This window comes from Sorex fumeus, unplaced genomic scaffold (assembly GCF_029834395.1).
Source record: "Sorex fumeus unplaced genomic scaffold, SorFum_2.1 ptg000002l, whole genome shotgun sequence".
Classification (NCBI taxonomy): Eukaryota; Metazoa; Chordata; class Mammalia; order Eulipotyphla; family Soricidae; genus Sorex; species Sorex fumeus.
The window spans coordinates 36,455,994-36,471,355 of record NW_026606059.1 but is presented as its reverse complement, the minus strand read 5'-3'; the positions used below and the strand labels follow the sequence as shown (position 1 = coordinate 36,471,355).

Here is a 15,362-nt window from a genome sequence, read left to right as displayed (position 1 = left end):
ACTATACATTTTTGCCTCTCTGGGATATATTCCCAGGTGTGGTATTGCTGGGTGAAAAGGGAGCTCAATTTCTAATTTCTTGAGAATGGTCCATACTGTTTTCCAAAAGGGCTGAACCAGTTGGCATTCCCACCAACAGTGAAGGAGTGTCCCTTTCTCTCCACATCCGTGCCAGCATCGGTTGCTTTTGGTCTTTTGGATGTGGGCCAGTCTCTGAGTTGTGAGATGGTATCTCATTGTGGTTTTGATCTGCATCTCCCTGATGATTAATGATGTAGAGCATTTTCTCATCTGCTTTTTTGGCATTCGGATTTCTTCTTTGAGAAAGTTTCTGTTCATTTCATTGCCCCATTTTTTGATGGGGTTGGCATCCAGAATTTTAACTTAATTCTGACATTATTGACCTGGAGATAATAACAGCTTCCACAGGTCTGCAGTCAGTCTCATATGATTACTTTCCCCTTTAGACACTATTAACGAACCCTTTTTTGAATGAAGGATTATATAAACTAGAGACCCCCCCCCCAAGTTCCTCTCGTCTGACAGACATAATTTGCCGGAATAGGATACAGAACTCAGAAAATACATTAATTTACTCATATGAACATTGATTCATTACAAAAGATTTAATTCAAGAATTGCTAATCGGGGACCTGAGAGATATACAGGTGTTTGTCTTGCATGCAGACCAACCATGGTTCATATCCCCTGCACCACACATGCTTCCCTAAGCATAATCAGGGCCACTCCTGAGCACAGAGCCAGGAATAGCCCCTGTCAGCTAATGCATGTGTTTCCAAACCCGAAAGCAAAACAACATGAGAAAACATATAACTGAAGGAGATAGAAATGGATAAGGTAGGGTAAGAGATGTGGCGCTCTCACGCCTTATTCAGGTGTACCGGTCACAGTCACGGTCCTCACGTTGTTCATCGATTTGCTCGAGCTGGCCCAGTAAGTCTCCATTGTGAGACTTGTTACTCTGTTTGGCATATCGAACGTCACGGGTAGCTTGCCAGGCTCTGCCGTGCGGGCAAGATACTCTCGGTAGCTCAGGTGCACCATCCCCTCAAATCTCCATCTTATAAACAACCTGAAAGCCCTCTGAGGCAAGTATGTATGCGGATTTAAAACAGAGACTTTGTTTCTTATGCCTGTTTGTGGTCCATTGGCTAGTGTTACTTAGTCACTAGAAATTGAACCCATTCTAGTGTCTCTTCCTTTCCTGGAGTTTGGTTAAACTGGAGGGTCCCTGTGTAATCACAGGATTGGGTTACTGACAACCAGCTCCTAGTTTTAGATGCTTCCCCAAACTTGCCTTTATTAATAAAAAAGAAAGATCTTTATTACTCTTAACAGGTAATCAATCACTTCAATGTCCAAGAATTTATATCACTGTCCTCCAGTTGTTCATCGATTTGCTCGAGCGGGCCCAGTAATGTCTCCATTGTGAGACTTGTTGTTACTGTTTTTGGCATATCAAATACGTCACAGGTAGCTTGCCAGGCTTTGCCGTGCAGGAGAGATACTCTCGGTAGTTTTCCGGACTCTCGAGAGGGGTGGAGGAATCGAACCTTGGTTGGCCGCGTGCAAGGAAAATGCCCTACCTGCTGTGCTATCTAAGAATTTATATATTTCTCACAAATTGCAATATTACATATGCATGTATATGTACCCCTTCGATGTAACACCTGTCTATAGATAACTTCTTTCCTTAAATAGGCTATGTATATATAATATTTATCTAGGAAATATTTAGAAGTCTTTTTTCTTCATTGTTTACTGTTTCTAAAAACTGTAAAAGGTTATAAATTTATTGATGTTATAAGTAATGACCTACTCTTCTGATTCAGACTTGTGTGTGTCTAAGTCTGAACTCAGTCTCAACGTATGTAATTAAACTCATGTTATTTCAATTTGTCTAGTTACCATGATACATTTGAATTAGTGAGAGCTTATTCGGTGGAGGGTGATGACCTTCTGTCATCACTCAGTTTTGCATATACATTATCTACAAACTTCTACAATACAAAAATGAAAATAAATTCCATAGAATTATCAAAACAGTAAAGTAACCTTCAGAAGAAATTTAATCTAGACAGAGTGATGAGAGGGAGAGAGAGAGACAAAGAAAGAGGATAAGTATGTTCAAAAGGGAGAGAAGGAATGGACAAAGAATTAGGAAATATAAGAAAGAATAAATAAAGGAAACAAAAATAATAATTCAAACTCAGATACCTTACTGTAAGGTAAGCAATTCACCAGAAATATTGTTTATAGGTTATTTTATTAAATCTGAGTTCATAATACTGGTCCTATAAAAGAAAGATAAAGTGAGCCTTAGAATGCTCTATATCATCTAATATTGTTCATCAGACATTTTCTCCAAGAAAAACCTCAATTAAACAGTACATAAAATTTTACACTTTGAAAGTTTGTCTCAACACTTTTTGTTCACATGGGATTTTTTCTATAAAGATGACAATGAGTGTAATATTTTATATCCTCTTGAAATATCACATTATATTGTCTTTCTTGACATTGCAGCGTGAATATGGAATCAAATTCTACAGTTTAAGATACTATGTTTGTAAAATTGTTGAAGGTGATGGATAAAAATTTTTATTTATTTAGAATTGAACTAAAATAATATCATGCATGAATTATAATATATGCACATCAAATACAATTGTAAGAAATTTCTGCTTTTCCTTTTAGCCTCATAAACATATGCAGAAGCTTAATGTTAATCTCTAGAATTCTTTTGTTTGTTGTTACTCCTATATATACCCTACACCTATTCTTGCTTGAACATATATTTTTTTAGCATGATTGGCATGGTAGACTTTCATTTTATGATTTAATAAATATTTTTACATGACATTAGCAGTGAATTATTCCAAATCCTGAAAGATGAATTATTACTGACCCTTCTTGAGTTCTTCCACAAATTGAAGAAACAGAAGTTTTTCCTCTATATAGACCCATATGAGGTCAACATGGTGCCTAAAACAAAAACAGACAAAATACAGAAATTTTGGCAATGATAATCAATTATCATAAAATTATTAATAAATTAGGGAAATAAGGAATATACCTTAATATAGTAAAGATCATATGAAACAAACTTCAATAACAAAAATCTGAAAGCTTTTCTTTTAAGATCAGACATAATACGAAGATGGACACACTCAACAGTCTTATTAAAATATTATTAGAGGAACTAGTTACATTAATTTGGGAAGAAAATCAAAGATCTTAAAATTGGGAAAATATGTTAGACTATCACTAATTTTAGATGACATGACAAAATGCATAGAAAACCTCAAGACCTTACCCCAAAACTGTTACAAACAGTAAACTAATACAGTAAAGTAGGAGGCTACAGAATCAGTGTACAAAAATAACTTGTACTTGTGCAAATAATGATACAAAAGAGAAAGAAATAAAAATAAATATTACTTCAAATTCTGTGAAAATATTCAAGTATAAAGGAATTTACTTAAAGATGGAGTTGAAAGACATATATTTAAAACTGCTACTAGTAAAAAAAAATAGAAGAATATACTAGAGAATGGACTTTTTAAACTTTAACATTTTACTGATTTTTGTTATTTAATGGGTTGGAAAAATTAACAGTTACAATAGCCATTCTAATCAAAGTAGTCTAAAGATTCATTGCAATACCTATCAAATTGCAGTGAAATTCCTTAAGAACATAAAATACACATTTACGAAAATTTGTTTTGGAAGATCACTCTTTCCAGGTAGCAAAAAATTATTGACAAAAATATAGGTGGCATTGTAAAGTGAACATATAGGTGTGCATAGTGTTTTTGTCTTTTCGTTTAATGTTTCTTGTTCTTGTATGGATATAAATGAGTGGAATTGGTGGATCACACATACATATGTTTAAGATTTTTCACAGAGGATAAACCAGTTTACATTCCTACTAACACTGAAAAAAAGGTCCCTTCTTTTCTATGTTTTTTTTCAACACTTTTTGCTTTTCTGGCCTTTCTGAAATAAGCATTTACACTGATGGGAAGTTATTAAATCAAAATAACTGGTGGTTATTTTGATTGTTATTATCCTGATAACCAATAATATTGAGTTTTCTCTAATTTTCTTGCTATTCTAGCTCTAATTTTTTAATAGAGATAATTAGCATCACTTTGTAAGACTTCTATGTTAATTATTGGCATACATGAATTATGCATCCCAATGTTTTTAATACATGTTTAATTTTTATTCTTATTTAATATTGATTGTTTAAATATTCTTATTTATTTTTCTTACTGTTTACTTAAATCTAAATTGTATCTTACTTCCATCACTGATCAGTGATTTTATTGAACTACCTTCAGAGTTGGGCTGGAGCGATAGCACAGCGGTAGGGCGTTCGCCTTACAAGTGGCCAACATGGCCGACCCGAGTTCGATTCCTCCACCCCTCTCGGAGAGCCCGGCAAGCTACCGAGAGTATTCGATATGCCAAACACAGTAACAACAAAGTCTCCAATGGAGACGTTACTGGGCCCGCTCGAGCAAATCGACGATCAACGGGAGGGCCTTTACCTTTACCTTTACCTTCAGAGTCTAGAAGGTAATTATATCTTTGCATACTCTTATCTTTAATCAACAAACCATAAGCACACAGAATATATAAAACATCAAACTTAGTCCCCCTAGAACAGCCGAGCACAGTTATTAGATTTCCAATAACATTCCCAGATATGGCAGCAAAATTCTCCTTTTCTAGTCAAAAGAGTGTGTTCACGAGGCAGCTAGCAATAACTCCTGTAATGTATATCCCTAAAGGACTTAAGAAGACAAATACACTCTCAAACTAAAATAAACTTCAAGTTTATTCATATGATGATCATTTGAAAATGAGAATTAATTCTCCACTATTACTACACTGTATCAATAATCCCCAAGGGGACTGCAAACTTAATTGGATTCCCTGCAATTATAAAATTGCTTAAGGAAGAAACTTAATAAGCAAACTATCATGTTCCTTGGAAAAGCAAATACATTGGATACTTTTCTTCTATGACAAATGTGTACATATTATGTCCTTCTAATATAGAAAGTATAGGGCTGGAGAAATAGTAGAGCAAGTATGCCTACCTTGCATGCAGACAAACCGGGTGTGATCCTTGGCACCATATTTGGTCGCCTAAGGACTTCCGGGAGTGATCCCTGAGTACAGAACCATAAGTAAAAGCTAAACACAGTCAGGGTGTGGCCCAATAATGAAAGGAATAAAGCAGACAGAAGAAGCAAGCAAGCAAGCTAGCAAGCCAGGAAATAAGCAAGAAAGAAGGAAAGAGAAAATATAATAGGATCTGCATTTTCCTCTTTATAAAATACTTATTCATGAAAATTTAAAGTAATATATTAATCACTCAACAGTAATATGCCCTCCCTTGAATCTTAAAATGAATACAAGATTAAAACATGATTTTTTCCATTTTGTATATTAGAGATTGTGCAAATTAAGATATTCCTTGAGAGTTAACTTGGACAAGGGAACCCATCGCTCTGCTTTTTTCACTTTTCATTTTTTTAAAAAATATTTTTTATTTAATTAAAGAACCATGATTTACAAAGTTGTTGATAGGTGAGTATTAGGCATATAGTAGTCCTCCAATACCAATGCCACCACCAATGTCCATTTTCCTCCACCAGTGTTCCCATGGTCTGTCCCCAGCCCACCCCCTCATCAGGTCCCTCACTCCCACCCCTGCCTGACAAATAGATTACAAAGTTCCAGTTGTTGTAGTGTAAAGCTCATGTTTTCAGTGTTGCCGAGTCTGTGTTCTGGAGATATACTTATTTCAACTATTCTTGGGTATTAGTCTCATATTTTGTTACTTTATGTTCCCCAGATGAATGCAATCTTTTGAAATTTTTAATTGATATTTGTGAGTACTTTTCATAACTTGTATATTAATCCTTTATCTGATGTGCAAATATTTTCCCCATTATGTTAGCCTGTGTTTATTTTGCCATGCAGAAGCTCTTTAATTTTGTTTAGTCCTGTTTAATTATATTTTATATTGTTGCCTTTTCTTGTAGTGTCAGATCACTGAAGACAACTTTGAGGTCCAAATCTTGAAGTCTTCTTCCTGTTTTTTTTTTTAATGTACTTTATAGTTTCTGGTCTCATCTCACTTTGAAATAACTATTGTATAAGGTGTAAGATAGGAATCCAGCTTTCCTTCAACAAATAAAACATAGTTTTCTCTGCACCTTTGTTGAAGAGGCTATCTTTATGCCACATCATTTTTTTCAGCTCCTTTATAAAAACGCAACTATATAGATGTATATGGATATATACACACATATATCACGTATTTTATTCTGACATATTAATCAGTGAGCCTGTCTTTATTCCAGTACAATGCAGTTTTGGTCACCATGTCTTCATAACACAGTTTCAAGTTAGGCAAAGAAATACCTCCCATTTCTTATTTTTCAGGCTTTGGTTAGTAATGGTTTTTCTGATTCCATACAAATTTTATTACTGACTTGTATAGGTCCTGGGAAAATGTTATCTGGATGTTGTTATGAATCTATATAATAGTTTTGGTAGTATAGTCATTTTATTTTAATTTTTATTAGTGAGACACCATGAGGTACAGTTGTAGACTTACAAAATTTTGTGCTTGGGTTTCAATTATACAATGATCAAATACCCATCCCTCCACCAGTGCCTATTTCCCACCACCACAAATCTCAGTATCCCTCCCACCCCCCAGACTCCCATACCACTCCGCCTCTGTGGCAGGGCACTCCCTTTTGTTCTCTCTCTCCTATTGGGTGTTGTGGTTTTCAAAAGACGCAATGAGTGGCAATCATGATTGGTCTATAGTCTACTTTCAGCATGCTTCTCCCATCCTGGGAGGATAGTAATTTTAACAATATTGATTTTTTTCCCAATCCATAAAAAAGGGTATTTTTTCATTTCCTAGGTCTTCTATGTCTTTCTTAAGTGACTTATAATGGTTTAGGTCTCTGACATCTTTTGTTAGTTGATTTCTAGATACTTGATGTCTTGGGATACTATTTTAAATGGAATAGACTCCTTGACTACTTTCCACTCTGATACATTCTTTATATATAAGAATATCACCCATTTTTGTATATTTACTTTGTAGCCATTCACTTTTCTGTATTGGTTTATTATTTTGAGGAGGTTTTGTGTGTGTGTGTGTGTGTGTGTGTGTGTGTGTGTATCTGGAGTTTTTTAGTTCTTATATGTATATCATCATGTCATCTGTAGCACTGTAGCACTGTCTGCTTGTTGTTCATCAATTTTTTTGAGCAATCCCAGTAACTTCTCCATAGTGAGACTTATTGTTACTGTGTTTGACATATGGAATACATCACAGGTAGCGTGCCAGGCTTTGCCGTGTGGGCAATATACTCTTGGCAGCTTGCCAGGCTCTCCAAGAGGGGCAGAGGAATAGAACCCGGGTCACTGGTGTTGGCCGTATGCAAGGCAAACGCCCTACCCACTGTGCTATAGATCCAGACCATCATGGCATCTACAAACTACAAATACTTATAGTTTGTGTTCTTCTTTTTTCAGTTTGTATCCCTTTGAAATGTTTTACTTGCCTAATTTACATAGCCATGATTTCTATTATGTGTCAAATGAAAGGAGATACAGTGGACATCCCTGATTTCTTTTTTATATCGAAGGGAATTATCTTTCAGTTTTTTTCATCATTAAGAATTATATTGGTGGGGGTATGGTGCCGCCAGCAGGTCAATCTGTACCTATGAGGCGAGTGCATCAGCAGCCTGATGGCCCCTTCAGACTTCCAGATACCACAAAATTGCTTCTGTGCCTTTGGCAAGACCCTAAAAACTTGGGGCAAAGTTTACCAAGAAAGTAAACGGCCAAAAGTTAGGTATGTGGGAAACACACCCACAAACCACCTTTGGCTCAGCATGGAGGTATGGCCTCTCTGGTTCCTGATTGAACTGCTTAATGGCCATGATCCCAGAGACTCAGAAACAAATCTCGAAACCCAGGGGCTTTTGGCAGAAATGCGTCCAGTCCCTGCAGTACTGTAGCCGGGCCACCCCAGGGGGGAAAGGGTGTTGTCCCTCCGCCTGCTCCCCCTTGGCGGCTCGGTGGCCATCATCCTCCAGAGGCCATTGGACAGTCAGGCTTGGGCCCACAGTGACAAAACTTGTTGGACCTCACTGGATGGGGTGAGGGGGGGAGGCCAGGCCTGTCCTCTCCACCCCAACGAGACCCCAAGTAACCGCCCACGGATGGCCTCTCTGGCTCCTGATCAAGCTGCTTAAAGGCCATGATCCCAGAGACTCAGAAACAAATCTCGAAACTCAGGGGTTTTTGGCAGAAATGTGTCCGGACCCTGCAGTAGGTTACTGTTGCCGGGCCACCCCAGGGGGGAAAGGGTGTTGTCCCTCCGCCTGCTCCCACTTGGTGGTTCGGTGGCCATCATCCTCCAAAAGCCATTGGACAATCAGGTCTGGGCCCAAAGTGACAAAACTTGTTGGGACTCACTGGATGGGGGTGGAGCCAGTTCTGGTCTCCCCGTCCCAACAAGACCCCAAGTCATCTCCCACAAATGGCCTCTCTGGCTCCTGATCAAGCTGTTTAACGGCCATGATCCCAGAGACTCAGGAGCAAATCTCAAAACCCAGTGGTTTTTGGCAGAAATCCCTCCAGATTTAAGTGTTAAAATTTCGGAATTTCAAAATCACATGGTCCTACTGCAGTGCAGCCACACGACATTATATGTTATTCATAACCAACAATAGAACACAAATTGCCTACTGTTGCCTTTTCAGCAGATCAGAGTGTTGGGGTAAATTCTTAAATAATAATGGTGGGTCTGGTGTCAAGATATTGAATGTGATCAAAGTAGAGAGAGAGAGTAATGTGGAAGTCATCTGCCCCACAGGTAGGGGGAGGGTTTGGGATGGGGGTACACTGGGGTTTTTGGTTGTGGAGAATGGGCACTGGTGAAGGTATGGGTGTTTCATTGTATGACCGAGACTTAGACCCGAAAGATTTGTAACTGCTCTCACGGTGATTCGATAAATAAAATTATAAAAAATTTTTTTAAAAAGTAAGGTGGAGTTCATGCACAATTCAATCAGCTAATCAGTGGCTGAATAAATAGCAGAACTCCTACATAAAAAAGAAAAAAATAAAGAATGATATTTGCCTGGGACTTGTCATATGTGTCCATTTATTTTTTTAAAAGCTTCCCTACACCCCAATTTTGTTGAGGAGTTATCATGAATAGATATTGAATCTCATCAAAAGCTTTATCTTACCTGCATTGTCTTTCCATTGTCTTGTATGATTGTTTTCTGTTATTTCTAAATCTGTATCTATCCTGAGAGTTTATGTGTGTGTCTTTAGGCAGCAAATAGATGGATTTTCTTTCTTTATCCATCAGCTACTCTATGCCTTTTCACAGGATAGTTTAGTCCATTGGCATTGGGAAAGATTATTGACATAAAGGCCTATTATTGTGTGTGTGAGAGAGAGTGAGAGACAGTATGTGTGTGTGTTAAACAAGTTGTTTTTACAAGAGTCTTCTTTATAGTTGAACTTTCAGTAATTCTTGCAGAGTTGATTTAGTTATCAAAAATACTGCCAGGTCTTGATTTTCTTATCACTTCTTATCACTTCCTCTAGTCTAAATGATAGCTCTGCAGGGTAATGAATAGGCTAAAAGTTTTTTCAGTCTGTACTTTGAGTATGTCATTGCACTCTTTCCTGCCTTGTACGATGTCATATACAAGGTCTAGTGTAATTTTATGTTGTTTCCCTCTTTTTGAGAATATTCTTCTCTCTTTCTGCATTAAGTAGGTCGTCTTTGTCTTTTGATTTTACCATTTTGATTACTATATGTTGGTTTTTTTGTTTGTTTGTTTGTTTGTTTGAGTCTATTTGGTTTGGATCTATTTGGGCTCCTTAGATCAGTGCAGGAGTCTCTCAGGAGAGATTGGGAAAGTTCTGTTATTATTTATCTTATCAGATGTACTTCCCCTTTCCCTTTTCCTCTCCTTCTGGTATCCTTCTGAATTGAAGATTTTTCCTCTTGCTATTATCTATAATGAATATTACATTCTTTTTTATTTCTACACTTTCCTTTATTTTTTGCTTAATTATTTTATTTTATTTATTATTTTTTTTTTTTTTTGCTTTTTAGGTCACACCCAGCGATGCACAGGGGTTACTCCTGGCTCTGCACTCAGGAATTACTCCTGGCGGTGCTCGGGATCATATGGGATGCTGGGAATTGAACCCGGGTCGGCCGCGTGCAAGGCAAACGCCCTACCTGCTGTGCTATTGCTCCAGTCCCATATTTTTTACTTAATTATCGATGATGGCAGCACAGCGGTAGGGCGTTTGCCTTGCACGCAGCCAACATGGCCGACCCAAGTTCGATTCCTCCGCCCCTCTCTGAGAGCCTGACAAGCTATGGAGAGTATCTCGCCCTCACGGCAAAGCCTGGCAAGCTCCCCATGATGTATTCGATACGCCAAACACAGTAACAAGAAGTCTCACGATGGAGACTTTACTGGGCCCGCTCAAGCAAATCGATGAACAACGGGAGGACTGTGACCGATTGATGATGGCTAATATTTTGTCTCTAATGTCACTGATATGATTGAATTCTGTTGCTGTGGTATATTTTTTAACTCCTTTGGTTCCATTTTTATTATACCCTGGATCAGTTCATATTTGAGTTGAATTCTTCTTCCGGCGACTGGTTTATTTCCATGTCCATTGTATGGTGCATTGATTTGAATTCCTTGTCATTGATGCTTGACCTTGATGATTTGCCAGAACTTCTGTCCCTGTCTGGAAAAGCAGGTAAAATCCTTTGTTTTACTATTGCTCCTAAAGATTTGTGGGTGCTATGATTTAATCATCAGGTTATCAAATATATGAGCTCTGACCTGACTTTTTTTTTCAGAAAGTGGTTACTCATTATTTATTAATTTAATGATATCTGTGTCCTTATGATGCTCTTTCACTAGTCATGTGACTAAATCTCTAATATTTCTGTTTACACAGCAAGAATCCTAAGGGTTTGTGGCAATGAAGGGTGAAATTGGGGCAGAAAGGTTGAAATTTGGGTGTAATAGGAGGGGTCAGGGGTTTACTAGAGTCTGGTGGACCAAGAGGCAAATTACAAACAGCACAGGAGCAACAAGGAGGAAAGAGGATTGGAGTTCTTGATGCACCTAGATGTGCTTTATTCACAGTCTAAGTCATCCTGTAAGGACTAGTTTTTGAGAGCAGAAAATTTAATTTCAATTTTATATTCTTTCTCCTTCCCAAAGGAGAAATCAATCTTAGACTCATCACTAAAACGAGTGGGAGGTATGATTTCCCTGGATATTGTTTCTCTAGTTGGCATTAAGACATTAAGCCAGTACTTATGCATTTCATCTATTACTCTTTGACACAAGTTCTTGTGTCAAAGTTATTGTTCTTGTTTCGTGTTTTCAGGAGTTACCTGGGAGGAATTCACTTCCCCAGCTGAGACTCTCTCAGAGAATAGGTTAGTTTATGGCAGCTTCTTCATCCAACTCTAAGTAGTTAAATTAAACTTCAACTTGTGTTTGAATTGAAACTGGGGTCTTTACCCCTAATTTATTAGAGAACCTTTTGTCTTGTGCACTGGGAGCAAATTCTATCTCTCACTAATAGTAGTGAGAAAATGGCTCTTCATTAATCACAGAGTTCTTTGATAGACAGTGACCTTTACAATTAACTCCAACATGGTCATCGGGTAGGTAAAACCTCGGATTTAGATTTTTAATCCCAATTCAGAGATTATATAAAAAAAAAGTTGTGAAGCATGTTTGGGCTTACTAAGCTTTGCATTTTTAAAAAATTTTTTTTTCAACTTAGAGTAATTTAATTCCAACAATTATTTTAAAATTATGCAAAATAAGTATGAAGTGCCTAGAATAACATCTTGTGAGCAATACATGGATTTGGTATTTTATAAAAGCTTCTAAGTGAATAAAATTAAATCATCATATTTGTTCTTTTCTTTTTGGTGGTCATTTTACCATATTCAATGAGAATTGAATAATCAAGAAGAAGCAGTGTGATCAAAAATTCACTTGGAATATGAAAATAATATTTTTAAATTATGAAATAAATCCTTGTTACAAATGAAATTTCCAACTTTAAAAAAAGTAAAAAAAACAACTTAGAGATTTTATATATCAAAGATATAATTTATTTTTCTGTAAAGAAATTTTTAATGTTTCCAAATAATCCATCTAAAAAACTTTAGCATTACATTTGAAATAGTTTTTTCGATCTTAGCAAAATGGCATTTTTTTTGGTACCACCAGTACAAAAAGAACTATTGTTAAAGATATGTTGAGAAACTCATTAACATTTCAGAGTTCTGTTTGAACAGGTTATAATTTACTCTATCATATAATAGGATATGTGAGTTAAATTTACAAATGATGAATAGTGTAGTCTTTGCGGCGAGCTGAAAAGAGATTTTTCAAAATTTTCTAAGAGGAAAACTTAGGAAATACATTATCACCAGGCTGTATCTCCAGCATAAATCTGAATAGGATGATTATGTTCTTTACAATAATCACTATTTTGTGTTAAGAAAATGTCTCAAGATTACCTTGAATTCATGGTATATTTGTTGATTCAAGAAGCGCACTTTCTGATGGGTCTCGATCTCCAGAATCAGCTTTCTGCTGTGTCCTCCTCATAAGCATGATGATCACAGCCCACAAGAACCCATTCACGTTGCCAAGTATTTGACTAAGTTTGTGCTTGGTTGTTTGTTTTGGGGCTCTTGTCTGACAATATTTGAGGCTTACTCCTGACTCTTTGCTTACGGATCACTCCTGGTGGGGTTTGGGGGGCCACATGTTGTATCAGGAACATAATCGTGCTTGGCAGCTTGCAAGGCAAACACTGTACCCACTGCAACTAACTATCGGTTCCCCAGATATTTTCAGAAGTTATAGTAGTCCTTACATATAAATTACATCACTGCCCCATTTCATAGCCAAGACGTTTGAAACTCAGGAAGGTTATTCACCTATGCCATGTTTCAGGGTTGAAGCATCAGAAATACGATGCAGAAGCAGATTAATTTGATTCAGAACCTCGACTCTTGGCATCTTGACAAGTGCTCATTCCTTGCTGGCATCCACTGATAGCCTGGGCACTTCCTTTTATGGAACTACATGATTGTACTAACTTTTTGATCAAAAGATTAAAATGTAAGTTTTCATGAAGATATTCATCAGTTATATCTAGTAAAATGTGCCTGTAGCATTATTTACAATAGCTACAATATGGAAACATTCTTAATAACAATTATAGATGATTGAATAAAGATGTGTCATATATACATAATGCAATACTGTTTAGATATTTAAAATATGGCACTTTACCACTTAAAAATAAATGGAAAAAATTTGAAAAAATTATGTGAAGTAAAATAACTCAGAAGGAGAAATAAATATCAGATAATTTCACCTATGTTTGCAATATAACCTGTTTTCCATGTATACTTTATACTTTTGGTTACATTTATTCCAATATATTTCATCTTTGATGCAAGTTTAAATCTTATTGCATTCCTGATTTCTCCTTTTGTTAGTTATTTGACTGCAGAAATAAGATAGTTTGTATACTAACCATATTACCTAAGCACTAATAAAGTAATTTATTATTTCTAACAGCTTCTTATTGGAGTCCTTAGAATGTTCTAAATGCATTATCATGCCATCTACAAATAGTGAAAAATTTGCTTATTTTCTTTCTAATGGATGCATGTATTCTAACTGTACTTCTAAGACTACAAATTATATTGAGTGACGCGAGATTTAAAAATTTGTTCATCGGGGCTGGAGCAATAGCACAGCGGGTAGGGCATTTGCCTTGCACACGGCCGAGTCAGGTTCAATTCCCAGCATCCCATATGGTTCCGTGAGCACGGTCAGGAGTAATTCCTGAGTGTATGAGCCAGGAGTAATCCCGGTGCATTGCTGAATGTGACCCAAAAAGAAAACAAAAATTGTTCGTCATCTTTGCAGATAAGTCTTGAGGTTTTCTACTGTATTTCAACCATTGATATCTGTTTGGATTTTTCATGACAGTATTACTATTTTTTAATTTTTATTAGTGAGACACCATGAGGTACAGTTGTAGACTTACAAATTTTTGTGCTTGGGTTTCAATTATACAATGATCAATACCCATCCCTCCACCAGTGCCCATTTCCCTCCACAAAGGATCCCAGTATTCCCCCCCATCCTCCCATCCCACCCTGCCTCTGTGGCAAGGCATTCCCTTTTGTTCTTTATCCTTGCGCAGGGGCCATGCTAATCTTCTCTGTATCGTTCCAATTTTAGTATATGTGCTGCCAAAGCGAGCACGGCAATATTATTTTAGATAATAAAAGTGTTGGAAACAAAATTTCTATGACCTTTGTGATAATAAGAGGACCACAGTTCTTCAGGGCATCTGATCTCTTATATGCTTTTGTTCTTTACAGGAAGTCAAGAAGAGCAAAATATTTAGTCATGATTCTACTTCCAGCCTTCCATAAAACTTGAACCAATCACTAAATATTATGTTATTTTTATGGCTATCCATTCTTTTTTCTGTGTGTGAGATTGTAATTATTTTGAAATGTTCTTCTTTGACTCAGGTGCTCTGAGGTATGAGGTGGAAATGCTGCAAAGGACGTAGAAAGACATTTTAGATGGCTCATTCTTTACCTTTTCTTTACACTATTAATTTTCATCTTGTATAGTTATGTAATATGTTGTCCATTAATTTTCCTGCATTTTTCAGAATTTAAGACAAAAATAATAAAGAGTTTTTTAATTTTTCTTATAATTGTTCCTATAACATAGTTTCTATAACATAGAATAATTAGAAATATAGTATCACTGTATCACTCTCATTGTGTTCTTCATCGATTTACTCAAGCGGGCGCCAGTAATGTCTCCATTCGTCCAAGCCCTGAGATTTTTCTTTTTTTAATTTTTATTAAACACCATGAGGTACGTTGTAGACTTACAAATTTTTGTTCTTGTGTTTCAGTTATACAATGATAGAGTACCCATCCCTCCACCAGTGTCCACTCTCCACCACCACTGATCCTAGTATTCTTCCCACCTCCCATCCCCCCATCCCACTCTGCCTCTGTGGCAGGGCATTCCCTTTTGTTCTCTCTCTTCTTTTGGGTGCTGTGGTTTGTAAAACAGGCATTGAGTGGCAATCATGTTCGGTCTATAGTCTACTTTCAGCATGCATCTCCCATCCTGGGAGGATCCTCCCAACAC

The 15,362-nt window shown here is 36.8% G+C and overlaps 1 pseudogene; it reads right to left on the bottom strand.

Annotated features, from left to right (window-relative positions):
* Positions 1-14,373: 14,373 nt before the first annotated feature.
* LOC130022999 (uncharacterized) lies at positions 14,374-14,447 on the bottom strand (annotated as a pseudogene).
* Positions 14,448-15,362: the final 915 nt, after the last annotated feature.